At 40.3% G+C, this 15,602-nt stretch overlaps 1 non-coding gene across 1 annotated transcript; it reads left to right on the forward strand.

Annotated features, from left to right (window-relative positions):
• Window positions 1–772: 772 nt before the first annotated feature.
• On the forward strand, window positions 773–879 carry LOC120283085. The gene has a single exon (XR_005543086.1). It is a non-coding gene; the product is annotated as a small nucleolar RNA R71 (small nucleolar RNA).
• The last annotated feature ends 14,723 nt before the right edge of the window (window positions 880–15,602 follow it).

Genomic DNA, 15,602 nt, shown 5'->3' on the forward strand with positions numbered 1-15,602 from the left:
TCTCAAAGTGATCGCCTTCACATGTTCTCTAGGATTGGTTTCCGTGTTGCTTGGTAAACTTCCATGTGGCCTTTCGGAGAGAGACTTCGCAATTTGTCCTACCTGATTTTCAAGGTTGTGCAAGGAGGCAGTGTGATTGCGAAGTGTAGCCTCGACTGATTCAAACCTTGTATTTGCCGATTGAACAAATCTAGCCAAGTGCTTCTCCAAATCCGTCATTCGGGTTTCCAAGCCTGAAATTCTGTTTTCCACTTGAGGGGCTTGTTGCTGTTGTTGGAAACCCGATGGCCCCATGGTCTTCTGTGGTCCTTGATTACTCCATGAAAAATTGGGATGATTCTTCCAACCTGAATTATAGGTGTTGCTGTATGGATTCCCTTGAGGTCTCGTGCCATTACCTACAAAGTCAACGTTCTCAATTGAAGAAACATCACCAATGACGATTGGGCAATCGGTGGGAGTATGTCCTCCACCACAACTGGTTTAATTTGTCACGGCCGTAACTCTATTCGAAGCTATAAGATCTAGCTTCTTACTCAAACTCTCCACTTGGGCCGGCAATGAAGTTACAGCATCAATTTCATGGAGACCGGCCACCTTTTTCTTCTCCCTAGCGTTCCACTGGTAGCTATTTAACCCCATTTCCTCAATCAATTGACGAACCTCATCGGGGGTCTTGCTACCTAAGGTACCTTCTACCGCCGCATCCAAGAGTTGCCTTGTACTCGGGTTCAAACCATTGTAGAAGGTTTGAACAATCATCCACTCCGGGAATCCATGTTGCGGACACTTTCGCAGGAGTTCCTTGAACCTTTCCTATATCTCAAATAGAGACTCCAATTCCAACTGCACAAAGGATGAGATCTCATTCCTAAGCTTTGCTGATTTTCCGGGAGGGAAATAACGAGCTAGAAAAGCTTCTACCATCTCCTCCCATGTAGTGATTGCTGCTCTAGGTAATGAGTGTAGCCACTACTTTGCTCTCCCCTTTAAGGAAAATGGGAAGGCTCTCAATTTGATGGCATCATCCGTCACACCATTTATCTTCATCATGTCGCACACCTCGAGGAAGCTCTCTATGTGACTGTTTGGATCCTCATCGGCCAAACCGTTGAATTGTGCAGACTGCTGCAACATATGGATGAATGTCGGCTTTAGCTCGAAGTTCTGAGCTGTAATTGGGGGACGCACAATACTCGATTGTGTCCCCAACACTGAAGGTCTGGCATAATCGGATAGTGTTCGTTGTTGCTCATTTTGTTCTACCATGTTTTCAGATCCTTCTACTTCTAAATCAGCTGGATTATGCTGTTCTTGCACAGGTTCTTTCCCTTTTCTTCTAAGTGTACATTCAAGCTCAGGGTCTCCTTCAATCAATATTGATGGATTCCCTCTGGTCATAACCTGGAGCTGCACCAAAAAGAAAGAAAAAGACAATCAGAACGATGATAGAATAAGAAAATATGAATTAGAATGTGTGGTGAAATAGCTAAGAAAACAAAGTGCAAAGTATCTCTAAACGCCTGGCTCCCCGGCAACGGTGCCAAAAACTTGACAAGATCCCCTTGCGTATATCTCGCAAGTGCACGGGTTTGTCGAAGTAATAATCCCGGGTGAGCGGGTATCGAATCCACAGGGAGTAGGGAGTAAAGACACTTAATTCGATTCTTAGCTATGTGGAATATCAACAATGATAAGTGTGACAATGATTCAATTCTCAACAATTAAAAGCAACAAGTAAGAGAGCAAAAGTAAGGAGGAGGTAAGGCAATCGATAAAGATGGGGTACTCGGATGATGCTTCACCTAGGATAATCGCTTCAAGTGCAAGAACTCTCTATTATGCTTCCTAATCAATGCAATGGTGAGTCGTGGAAATCCTTACATACATAGTCCCAAATCTAAGGTCAACTATGCATAACTCTATTCATGTCCCGGAGGAGAGATTAAATAACCTCTCAATCTCTCACTCGAATAAAGTTGCAATGAGCTCTAGGGATTCCAGGTGATAAATCTCTTCCTAATTATAGACCTAACCCTTTGGTCCAGGCGGAAGGTCCCTAACCACAATTAAGCACTAGATACTAAGATCCCCTCAACGCTTCACTCCGTTACACGCGCAACTAAGCCCCAGCGGAGATTCATCCTTTAGACCATTCACTCTATTATGGATGCAAAGAACTCGAGGAATGGAGGTAGAATCTATCACGTCGGAGGGGAAAGGGGACGCTCCTGTACCTCTCGACTCACCCTCTCAACCCTCTCCAACCTAGCTTTGTCTAACGCTCGTGGTGTGTCACTCACTCACAAGGTTACCAACAAGAAATCTCAACCCTAGTGTCACTCTAGGGGAAATGTTCATACAATCAAGCATTCAAGGTTGGAACTCACAATAAACATCAATTTATTGAAAGCATAATAAAGAAGTTCAACGAAACGAATACATCCTAGGGTTCACAATCACCCAAGTACCCACTAGGGGTTTAGCTCTCCATGGAGCTAAGTACAATCAAAGAAATCGAATGTAAAAGTAATGAATCCATAAAGAAACCCCCTCGATGGTCGTGTCGATGGTCTTGTGGAGAGTCCTCTACTCGTCGCAAGGGATCCTTTGTCCGGCCTAGGATACACCTCGCCGGATCGATGCCGACGAAAGCTCTCCCAATAACCTTCTTCCAAACGACGCGCGATGTTGGAGCCGTAGAACCTCTCCAAAAACCTAGCCAATACCCCTCAAAACCCTAGCCGAAGCCCTCTCTCAAGTTTCGGAAAAGATGGAGAAAAGAATACAAAAATCGGGGGTGAATCGGCTTTAAATAGGGCTGGAATCGGGCGACTCCACGGCTGTGGACGGTACACGAGCCCGTGCGGAATTTCCACATGGCCTTGGATAATTTCCACACGCCCATGTGGATTCTTTGTTTCTCTGATTTCTCGGCCGGCTGTGAACAGTGCTGCTACAATATTGCTACAGTGTGACTTGAATAACTTCCTAATTCCATATTTTCATCGGGGTAACGCAAACGGGCACACGTTTACGTCGTGAATCACTTGCTTCTTCAATGATATACATGTTGGTGGAGCTCTCGTTCTTATGTGCATAAATCGGAATGCTCTAGTGTGACTGCCTTTGTGCCCCTCCAAATGGATGTGCTCACTCGAATGCGAGGAGGTTGGCACACACTCTAGCATCTCACACCTGACCTATGTCTTCGCGTTTGAACCTTAGCAAGATTTCCTCCAAAATAGTTGCATTATGATCCACATTGGCCTATTTCCTTCAAACTTGGCCTCATAACCCTACCTGCATAAAAGTAACATAAAAACACACATATTAGTGTAGAAACCTGAGAAAAGTAATTCTCAACATAAGGAATGAACACTTCGCATTCATATCGCACAAGCACTTATCAAACTCCCCCACACTTAAGCTTTTGCTTGTCCTCAAGCAAACATTAAAACATTATGTGCATCAATGAAGAAAATATTGAAAGTGCTTGGCCTTAGGTTCACCGAGGCATACAAAGAAAGTATTCTACAAGTAAGGAAAATTTCAACACTAAATACGAAAAATCAATGCTCTAGCTAAAAACTTGAATAAAAAAGGACAATAAACCCGAAATAGGTGTATTGTGATCCACATTGGCCTATTTCCTTCATACTCGGCCTCACAACCCTACCTGCATAAAAGTAACATAAAAACACACATATTAGTGTAAAAACCTGAGAAAAGTAATACTCAACATAAGGAATCAACACTTCGCATTCATATCGCACAAGCACTTATCAAGGTGCAAAGTGTATTTAAATTTGGCACAAGGTAGAGCAAAAACTCGCAAAGATTCCTAACTCTCGAGAAGCATAGAAAAATTACTAAACTAACATATATCATGTCCTTAGACTAGAGAAACTCCAACAAGTGAGTACAATGCCTTCAAAGGTCTACACTAGCATGTATGTAAAGCACAAGCACCATTTTCAAAAAACAAATTCACAAAATATAATAAAGAAATCACACACTCCCTTCCTACACTGAAAGATGTACATTATTTCCAATGTACGCATGCATGCACAAGTGTAAGTGATAATAAATAAAAAAATTGAAAGATTGTGTGGACACTAGTAATCCCCTAATTTCTTAGTTGGGCCAATGAGGGCGATGAAGTTTCCCTTGTCCAGGCACTGAGTTGTGTGTGCCAAAACAACATCAGATTATCTCAAACACTGATGGAGATATAAAGGAAAAGAATTAAATACAATAATAATAAAAATACTATAAAATAAAATCCACTATGATCATAAGTACAAAGTAGTATGGTAGATGTTCCTTTTTGAAATAAAAGTACAATGTATAACTACTGAAAAATAATAATACAGAATGATGAATATAAACTCAAAATGGTAGAAGTCGGCATGGGAACGCTGGAGCAGTATAGGAACGATAGAAGACTGCTAGTGTTGGTGAAGTAGGAGGAGACTCCGGCACCACTAGAGCTATAACTATTGGTGAACTAGGCGTCGGAGAGAATGGGGGTCCTGGCACTACAGATGCATTAAATTCTGTCTGAGGAGCCCCTCAATCCTCAATTGACCCTCCACGAGATGGGTCAGGCACTCCTCAATTGCTAATGGTAAGGATGGAGTCGGTGTCGTGGTTTGTGGTGGAAGAGTAGCAGCAACATCAACTAGTTGGGTCTGGGACATGAGGAAATGCTATGAGAGTAGTCTTTGGGAGAGACTCCTTATCCTCCAAGGACAATGAGTCAGACCTATGGACCACTCGGTGATGCACCCTGTCGGGTGTGTCCCGTCGCTCAATCATGCGCATAGCTCAGAGCGCGATGACTCCAAGCGGCTGTATGCCTCCTATGCTCCCTAAACCCACGTAGAGGTCTATCAAGCCCAACCCTACGCAACCTAGTAATGTAAGGACCAAGGGATATGGTCGCCAGTCTAGTGTCATAGAAGTGATGATGTATCTTTGACCAAACATGATCTAGAATCAAGTAGATTGAAATGTCAACATGGAGCTGGGAATATGACTTAGTATAAGTATAGTCCACATTGACTAGCCTAATCCTCATAGAAAAATCAGTGTAGGACATAGGTTACTCCTCAAAAAATATCTAGAACTAATTGTCTCTGATTCCTGAGGTAGATGATTACCTGATCTAGCTTAAATGAGCTCATTACCTCCATGGTAAGCTCCTAATAGGTTGGCTCATCGATGCTGCAGAACTGGTCCATCCCTGCACAAAGGTCAAGTTTCATACCTTATCAGTGAGACTAATCCTCTTAAGTGTCAGCCAGTTGATCTTGGCCCCTCGATGAAGCGCTGATCTATGAGTCATCTATATCTCATTCCCTGCTCGGGATCACCAAACTTTGGAACAATTGGCTGAGAAGACCCTAGTTTTGATGGACGTGTTATGGATGTCATAATTATACAAATATATAAGCATGTAAGTATGCACTTAATACTACAATTGGTCTGTTATACCGCAAGTGCACGGGTCATCAAGTAATACCTCTTGGATGAACACGAGGGTCTTATTACGCCAGTAATGGCGAGAGGCTCCTATTACTTCCTTTTTACTTAATCAATAGCATAATCATTTACGCTTTTTCTTTAGTTCTACTTCTACAACACTATTAAACAATACAATTGGAGATGACATTAAGCACACTTAGAAGGAGTTGGGCGAATGTACTAAGTTATCTTGATTATTAATTATGGTAGGCGTTAAGTGTCAATCGTGTTCTAGGATCGAACCGGGGGAATTCAAAGGCCTACTAGCCCCAATAAGCCATGACAGCTAGGTCTAAATGACTAGAAGCTTAAGTTGGAATCTCTTCCATCCTAGCCTCGTATGTTTGTCTTATATACAGGAATCCCATGAGAAGAGAGCAATCAGACCCTAAGCCTAAGGGACAATCAATCCCTAATCCAAAAACCTAGCTGTGCCTAACCTCTTTGAGCATACATAGATCTATCATGGCATGGGTGTCATCAATATGGGTCATATCCTCCTCATCCATATTAAAATGTAACAATCAATTAAGAGCATGCAATGATTAAAAAAACTAGAACAATTTATATTAATCAATCAAGATTCATAAATAACAATCAAGGAATCTAGGCGTACAATTCCCCTTGAATAAGAATCTTATGGATTATAACAAGTAAAGCATCAAATCACAAGAAAAACACAAGACCAAATAGAATAGATAAGTTTTTTATGTATTCCTAGACTAAATCCTTCTAATAATTCTCTAAAGATAGGGATTAGAGGATCCTAAGGTTGTCGGATAACGTGTGTTACTAACGCTTCTCTGATGATGTTCCTTGAAGATGGCTGTCACACGCGATCTTCTCCGATGATGCTCATTGAGGTATCCTTGTGAAATCCACTGTTATCCATTGGAATATGGAAGAAACACCATCTCCAGCCACTCAGTTCTCTAAAAATCCGGCCGTCCTAGCTTTTTCGGCAAAAGAGTCACCCTGAATTTAGAGAATACTAGGGTATTTATACTAATTGTCTTCACCACAGCCTTACCACAAGCATTGTGATGTCCATTGTGAGTAAGTTATTTCTTGGGCTCCAAGTCATGTCCTACCATGGTCGTTAGGCATTTTGGACTTCACAGCGGCCGTTGTGAGGCAGTTATGGCTTTTATGCTGCTACCAGTGAGCTCATGCTGCCACGGCTTGATCACGGTAGTGGTGAGTGTTTACAACAGGCATTGTGTGTTACCATAACGACCGTTGTGAGTCATGGTGAAGCCTTGATTCAGCAACTTGCTTCATTTTGCTTCAAAACATCCTCGAATATTATTCTTTCTTCCTAAAATAAAAATAAAATGTGTTGTGAACAAAAGAATGAAATTTCAACCTAACTTATTAGGTTTTCTTCTTTTTCTCAACTTCCACCTGTGGATGGGTAGCTGTCCTCTTCTAAACCATATACTACAATTAAAAAAGATATGAAAACCAATCAATAGAATATGCAAAACACAAATCATAAAGGTATAATGTGTCTCAAAATGACTATTATGAAGGTTATGATAGCCCTTTAGAATTGAACAACAGGCACACAATGGCCCGTTGTGTAAGTTGCTCTACTGTGTATGTTTTTGTGTCACCATGAACACACAAAGCCCATGTTGTGGCCATTGTGTCCTGAAATTTGCCAACAATCTACTAACAATTGGCAAACCAAGTTGCCATGCGTAACCAAGGTAAGATGAGAGGGATAAAGCTCACAATGGCACACAACACCAATTGTGACTCAAATCAATACAAAACATTCACCAAATATTTCTGGACAACTTCATGCCATTCATTCTAAACAAAACATGATTTAATGGTATAAAAATTATTTTACAAAATTTGTCAAGAAGAGATGAAAAATCCACGGTGATAATCGTACAAATCTCATACTATATGCATGCAGACAGTAACCATGCTCTTATAAGCATTTTACGATTGACGATGAGAGTTCTCTAGTAAAGTGGAATAAATGAGAATAGAGTTTTGAGTGAGGAAGGTCAAGAAAAAGCCGGTAGTGCCCTATAGCCCTTCATAAGGGAATTGACAATGGGCGGATAATGCCCGTTATTCACCATTTTAGTTCTTTAAGGCACAATGGTTATTATGGTACTGTTATGAAGTTGTTGTCAACTCAGCTAGTATATAAAAAATTTCTAAGGATTGACAACACCCGTTTTAAGGCTCATTATGCTCATAAAGGGTGCACAACGGGCGTGATGAGGGTGTGCTAGATCTCTTAAAGATTCAAAAAATAGCACGCTCTGACAAATGGCTGTTATGGTTCACCACAGTCATGACAATGACTATGATGAGCCCGTGACAGACTCACTCAAATTTTTCAAGAAAAACAACCCTTTTCCTGAACAACACAATAGGTGCATAACAGGTGTATAATGCCCATTGTGATGTAAACAATGAAAAACTATGGATTCTCCCTATACAAAACGGCATGAGAACAATTCCTAACCATGAAATTAAACTCCACAAACACATTTTGAGCATAAAATATAATAAGTATGATGCAACTTCATACCATTAAATTAATCATCACTCTTTATTCAAAGCTAAGATGATAAAAAGTAAATGAAAATATGAGAACTAAAAGCTACTTGGATTGCCTGCAAAAATGCATTTGTTTTACATCATAAATTTGACGTACTTGCTCTTACCTCAAGATGGTTTAAAAAGGTGGAAAACTTCTCTAATTTCATTCCAATTGTTCATTCCAAAATAATATTTTAAATGGTGAGCGTTTACCTTGAACATACCTCTTTCGGGGAGAGTTACCTCTACTGCACCATAGGGAAAGACTCAAACCACCTTGATTTGAACTTGGCAAGAAACAACCTTAACCTCGAATTGAAGAGAAGGACTTGGTCTCCTACTTGAAACTCCTTATTTCATTTGAGGTTCTTGTCATGATATTTTATTGTGCGTTCTTTGTAAAGTTCTAAATTTTTGTAAGCAGTCAAACACCATTCTTCTAGCTCCTGAAGTTGTAACTTTCCCTTTCTACTTGCAGGATGAATATCAGGATTCATGCTCTTTCTTGCCCAATATGCTTTTTGTTTGAGTTTTATAGGTAGATGATAGGCTTTCCCATACATAAGTTGATATTGTGAAGTTCCTATGGGTGTTTTGAACACAATCCTGTATGTCGACGAGGCATCATCTAATTTTTTTGACCAAGCCCTTCGAAGATGTGATGAGCTACATTCTTCTTTAGAATTTATTTCAATTGCTTATTGGACACTTCTACTTGCCCACTTGTTTATTGATGATAAGGGGTACCTAGTCTATGTGTAACACCATATTTAGTTAATGTTTTAAAAAATTTATAATCACAAAAATGTGTACCTCTATCACTTAGGATTGTCCTAGGTGTTCCAAATCTAGAGAAAAGTTTCTTTAAAAATTTAACCACAACTCTAGCATCATTAGAAGGGAGAGCTTGTACCTTTACCAATTTAGTAACATAATAAACTACAACCAAGATAAATCTGTTACCAAATGATGTCGGAAAAGGATCCATAAATCAATACCTGACAAATCAAAAAATTTCACAAAAAAGAATAGAATTTTGGTTCATTTCATCTTGACGATAAAGATTAATTGTACATTGGTAGTTATTACAGTTTCTTATATACTTGTGAGCATCCTGAAAGATGGTGGGCCAATAAAAGCCTAATTCAAGTTTCTTGCTGACTATTCTATTTGCACTAAAATGGCCTCCAACTGGCCTTGAGTGACTATTCTATTTTTACTATGGTTTACGTCTCATATTGTGTATTTGGTGTTCTTTTGTGTAATTAGGTTGTGAATGCCTTGAAGAATCAAAAGGAATCAAAGATGGGCTATAAAGACACAATGTTGGGAGTTCTTGTTGAATTCAAAGACCAAGATACAAGAGGAGTTCATGAACGTGGAGATGTGTGCCAACTTCCAAGAGAATCAAGCTAATTTACTAGTTGGAAGGGCACAAAGGCAGTCACATCTTCATGTACTTTCTCTTTGTGAAGATTGCAAAACCTTTCAAAGATGCGTCGATGAAGAAAAGTCTCATAGCCTACCACATGGACGTGTGCCCGGCCATGTGGCCTCAACAAAAGAGTTTGTGGACTGTGTTTGGCAAAAGTACTATAGCAAAACAATGTAGCAATTTTATTGTTGTAGTATTGTAGGAAAATTACTGTTCATGCGGCCATGTGAAAATTCCACGTGCCTGCATGGAAATTCTTGCAGCCCACGGGGGTGCATGGAAAATCCGCATGGCCGCGTAGGGGCACATGACAGGCGCAGTTTTGGGCTATAAATAAGCTATTTTGCCCTATTCTTTGACATCTTTTGTGCGGCTCTTGAGGGGTGAGACGGCTAGGGTTTGGAGAGGAGGAGGTCTTTGCCAATTTGGAGGGTGTTCTTCACCCACATTGATAGTTTCCTCCACCGTCATAGCACTTGGGAAGCTACCGGCGACCTAGCTTCGGAGAGGAATCCTTCAAGACGTTGAACTACCCATCAAAGCCAATCATCACAAATTCAAGGGGGGTTTTCTTTATGGTTTTCATTGCTTTTCATTGAATTAATCATTATCTTGTAACTTGCCCCATGAACGGCTAAAACCTAGTAGGTATTTGGGCATGTGAAGCCTAGGATCTATTATTTTGTATTGATTTGCTTTATGTTTCTAGTTAATCCGAGTTGATTTGAGTTTTAATCTTGTGATTTCATTGCTTGCATGTGTTATTGATCTTTGTGGTTGATCTACATTGCATGATTTGTTACTTTGATGTGAAAGATCTCCATTAGAGTTAGAACTTCAAGGTTAAAGAGGGTTGAGAGGGTGAGTCAAGAGATAGTGGAGTGTCTCTTTTCATTTCTGATTGAGTGTTTCCTATCTCCATATTCCCTAAACTCTATGCAACCATATTTGGTGTGAGGTGTGAGATTGATAGATTTCTCCGCCGGGACCTAGTAGGGGGTTAGGGATCCTTCACCAGGAAAAATAGGGTTGGATCTATCTTTAGGAATGGGTTTCGCTCTTAGGTATCCCTAGAGCTCATTGCGGTCATATGGGGTGTGAGGTGTTGAGATTGAGTGATTTCTCTACCGAGACCTTGTAGGGGACTAGTACTAGTGGCTTGGAGGCAAGGGTTGGTTGTTCTTGGATTACCTCGACTCATTAGACTCGGATTAGACGCATTTAGCAAGTTTTTAAGTTCATGTTAGATCCTAGGGGGAGAATTACCCGAGTACCTCATTTTATTGATTGAGATGTTCCTCTATTTAACCCTTGCATATTTGATAACTGCTTGTGTGATAAGAATGCGAAGTGTTCTTTCCTTATGATGAGCGTTACTTTTATCAGGTTTTAGCATTAATACTTGTGCATTTCTGTTACCTTTATGCATGTCAAGTTGTGAAGCTAAGTATTGAGAAAAAAAGTCAAAAGTAGATCGTGAGCACACTAATTGGTGGAACCTTGGAAGGAACAAATGCGAAGACACAAGTGGAGTCTTATGATGCGTGAATGTGTGCCAACCTCCATGTACTCAAGCCATTACAATTAGTCGGAGGGGCATGAAGACAGTGACATTCGCGTATCTTGACTTGTACATTGATAGCAAGATCTTCACCAACGAAGCCTTTGATCGAAGAAGAGTTGCGATCTACGGCATAAACGTGTGCCCGTTTATGTTACCTCGACGAAAAGTGTGGAATTAGGAGTATTTTAGCAAAGTACTTTAGCAATTCTTTTTTAGAGCTGGCCAGGAAATAGATTTCCAGAGAATCCACACGGGCTTGTGGAAATTACCCACGCCCGTGTGAAAATTCCACTGGTCCGTGGGAAGAATCCACAGGGGCGTGTGGATTCCCGATTCCAGCCCTATTTAAGCCACGATTCAGCCCAATTTTAGAAATCTTTTTCCCCTCTTCTCTTCCACTTTTCTCTATCATTTGGAAGGCGGTCGACTAGGGTTTGGAGAGGCATTTGTTAAGTCTTTGGAGTGGTCCGAAGGATTCAACACCGCGATTCGCTTGGAAGAAGGTTATTGGGGGAGCTTTCGTCGGCGTAGATTTGGCGAGGTGTGCCCTAGGCCAGACAAGGGAACCTTTGGAAAACACTAGACTACTCCATAAGACCATCAACATGAACACCGAGGCGGGTTTTCTATCGATTACTTGTTTATACATTTGATTTCATTGTTGATTGTAACTAGCTCTATGGAGAGCTAAACCCCCCTAGTGGGTACTTGGATTTGTGAACCCTATGATGTGATTGTTTCATTAAACCTTTTATTATACTTTCCTTAATTGATGTTTTAATTGAGTTCCAATCTTGAATGCTTGATTGATTGAATACTCCCATAGAGTGACACTAGGGTTGAGAGTTCATCTTGGTATCCTTTGTGAGTGAGTGACACACCATGATGGTTAGACATTGCAAGTTTGGAGAGGGTCAAGAGGTAGCAGAGCGTCCCCTTTCCCCTCCGATGTGATTTGTCCTATCTCCACATTCCAAGAGTTCTTTGTGGTCATAGTATAGTGAACGGGCTAAGGGATGACCTTCCGCTGGAACTTAGCTGCAAAGCAAACTGAGTGAAGTGTTGAAGTGATTTTAGCACCTAGGGCTTAATTGTGACTAGGGACCTTTCATCTGGACCAAAGGGTTTGGTCTACATAAAGAAATAGGGTTTTCACTTGGAAGCCCTAGAGTGCCTTGCAACTTTATACAGTGTGAGGTGTTGAGACTGATTAATTTCTCTGCCGGGACATAGTGTAGAGTTAGTTATGATTGACCTTAGATTTGGGACCATGTATCTTAGAATCTCGATGACTCATTAATGCATTAGTTAGGAGGCATAATAGTGGGTTTTGCACTTGAAGCAATAATCCTAGGCCGAACAATATCCGAGTACCCCATTTACATTGATTGCCTTTCCTCTCAATTAATTGTGCCTTTCTTTCTTGTCTCTTTTATTTTTGTTTGCATCACACTTATCCACTCAATTACTGTCTCATCTTCACTTGGTTAAGTAGCAACTTAAGTATCTTTACTCCCTACTCCTTGTGGATACGATACCCCACTCAGCTGGGAATTTATTACTTGACAAACCCGTGCACTTGCGGGTCACACGCAAGGGGCGTTGTCAATATTTGTCTTTGGTATTCATTTCTTCACATACTAGATTACCACACCATCTCCTTTATCATTAGACTAGATAGCAAACAAGTAGTTAGTACTAGTAACCCTATTCCCTGTGGATTTCACTACCCACTCACCGGGGTATCATGGTAATCCTTGTGGATGAGTGACACACCATAAGGGTTAGACAAAGCAAGGTTGGAGAGGGTCGAGAGGGTGAGTCGAGAGGTAGCGGAACGTCCCCTTTCCCTTCCGATGTGATGTATCTTACCTCCATATTCCAATAGTTCTTTACGGTCATGATAGAGTGAAGTACTAAGAGATGAACTCCGTGGGGCTTAGTTGCGCAAGCAACAGAATGAAGCGTTGAAGTAATCCTTAGTGTTGGGTCTTAATTGTGACTAGGGGTCTTTCACCTGCACCAAAGGGTTAGATCTATATTAGGTAATAGGGTTTATCACTTGGAGTCCTCTGAGCTTCATACAACTCCATACAGTGTGAGGTGTCGAGAGTGTCTCTTTACGCTGGGGCATAGTGTGAGGGTTAATCATGGTTGACCTTAGGTTAGGGACTGTGTGTCTGAGGATTTTCATGAACCATTGAACATCATTTAGGAGGCATAATGAAGAGTCTTGCGCTTGAAACAATCATCCTAGGGTAAACAATGTCTAGGTGCCCCATTTTCTATCGATTGCCTCTCCTTACTTCTATTGTGTCTCAATCTTCTTTGCTTTATTTTAACTTGTATTGATATTGTTCACACAACCATTTAATCATTTGCATTATAGTTAAATAGCAATATTTGTGTTTCTGAGCACAATTCCTTGTGGATACGAACACCCACTCACCAGGGTAGTTTATTACTTTGATAACCCGTGCACTTACGGTACACACACACAAGGGGTTTGTCAATCTCCAAATCAATTCTTGTAAAAGAAAAATCCATCTAATTAAACAAGGTTTAACTTAACATTAACTCAAGAGATACCTAAGTGTCGACTGATTAGTGTAGATAATAACTTTTCACAACACTAGGTATGGTCATAATTTATCAAAAGCAAATAATATGGCTAATAATACATTTTCAGCTATTGTATAATTCTCTTGTGCATCATTTAAGGTTTTACTAGCATAGTATATGGGATGAACATGTTTGTCCTTTCGCTGACCCTAAACTGCCCTAACTATGATGTCACTTTCATCGCACATCAGCTAAAATGGCAGATCCCAATTTGGAGTAATCATGATCGAAGCCTACACAAGTTTATCCTTCAATGTTTCAAATGCTATCATGGAATCCAAATTAAAGTCAAAGGTCACATCCTTTTCCAAAAGCTTAATTAGAGGTCTAGAAATTATTAAAAAATCATTAATGAATCTTCTGTAAAAACCAGGATGTCCTAAAAAACTTCAAATTGCCTTGACAAACATGGGAGGCTACAGCTTTTCAATAGTGACTACCTTGGCATTATTCACTTAGATTCCCTTTCTTGAAATTTTGCGCCCCAAGACAATGTTTTCCTAAACCATGAAATAACATTTCTCCTAGCTGAGTATAAGGTTAGTCTCTTCACATCTTGCTAGTACCCGCTCTAGATTTCTAAGGCAAATATAGAAGGAGTCACCAAATACGGAAAAGTCATCCATGAACACCTCCGTTCTCTTTCACCATATCCTCAAAAATAGCCGATATGCACCTTTGAAATGTTGCTAGGGCATTGCATAATCCGAAAGGCATGCCGCGATACATGAAAGTTCCTTACGAATAGGTGAATATAGTCTTTTCTTGATCTTCTAGAGCAATGTGGATCAGAAAGTACCCTGAAAATCTATCCAAGATGCAATAGTAAGAGTGTCTTGCTAACCTCTCGAGCATTTGATCTATGAAAGGTAAAAGGAAGTGGCCATTTCTAGTGGCATCACTTAGCTTACTGTAGTCAATGTGCACTCACTAACCTGTGATTGTTCTGGTGGGTATGAGTTCATTTTTCTCACTTGTAATTATAGTCATCCCACCTTATTTCGGTACTACTCGCACTGGGCTCGCCGATGCACTATTTGAAATTAGATAATGATACTTGCATCCAAAAGCTTTATTACTTATGTCTTCACCACTTTCTTTCATGTTTGGGTTTAGTCTTCATTGGGGTAAAGTAGATGGTTTGTGATCATCTTTCATTAGAATCTTATGGGCACAAAATGGTGGGTTGATTCCCTTGATATAAGATATCTTCCAAGCGATGGCTCCAGATTTCTAAGGGAAATATCAAAGTAGTCACCTAATACGGAAAAGTCATCCATGAACACCTCCGTTTTCTCTTTCACCATATCCTCAAAAATAGCCAATAGGCACCTTTGAAATGTATCTAGGGCATTGCATAATCCGAAAGGCATGCCATGATACGTGAAAGTTCCATACGAATAGGTGAATATGGTCCTTTTTGAATCTTCTAGAGCAATGTGGATCGGAAAGTACCCTGAAAATCTATCCAAGAAGTATTAGCAAGAGTGTCTTGCTAACCTCTCGAGCATTTGATCTATGAAAGGTAAAAGGAAGTGGCCATTTTTGGTGGCATCATTTAGCTTACTGTAGTCAATGTACACTCGCCAACCTGTGATTGTTCTGGTGGGTATGAGTTCATTTTTCTCACTTGTAATTATAGTCATCCCACCGTTTTTTGATACCACTTGCACTGGGCTCGCTCATGAACTATTTGAAATTAGATAGTGATACTTGCATCCAAAAGCTTTATTACTTATGTCTTCACCACTTCATTTTATGTTTGGGTTTAGTCTTCATTGGGGTGAAGTAGATAGTTTGCGATCATCTTTCATTAGAATCTTATGGGTACAAAATGATGGGTTAATTCCCTTGATATAAGATATCTTCCAAGCGATGTCTCTG

Source organism: Dioscorea cayenensis, chromosome 18 (genome assembly GCF_009730915.1).
Source record: "Dioscorea cayenensis subsp. rotundata cultivar TDr96_F1 chromosome 18, TDr96_F1_v2_PseudoChromosome.rev07_lg8_w22 25.fasta, whole genome shotgun sequence".
Lineage (NCBI taxonomy): Eukaryota > Viridiplantae > Streptophyta > Magnoliopsida > Dioscoreales > Dioscoreaceae > Dioscorea > Dioscorea cayenensis.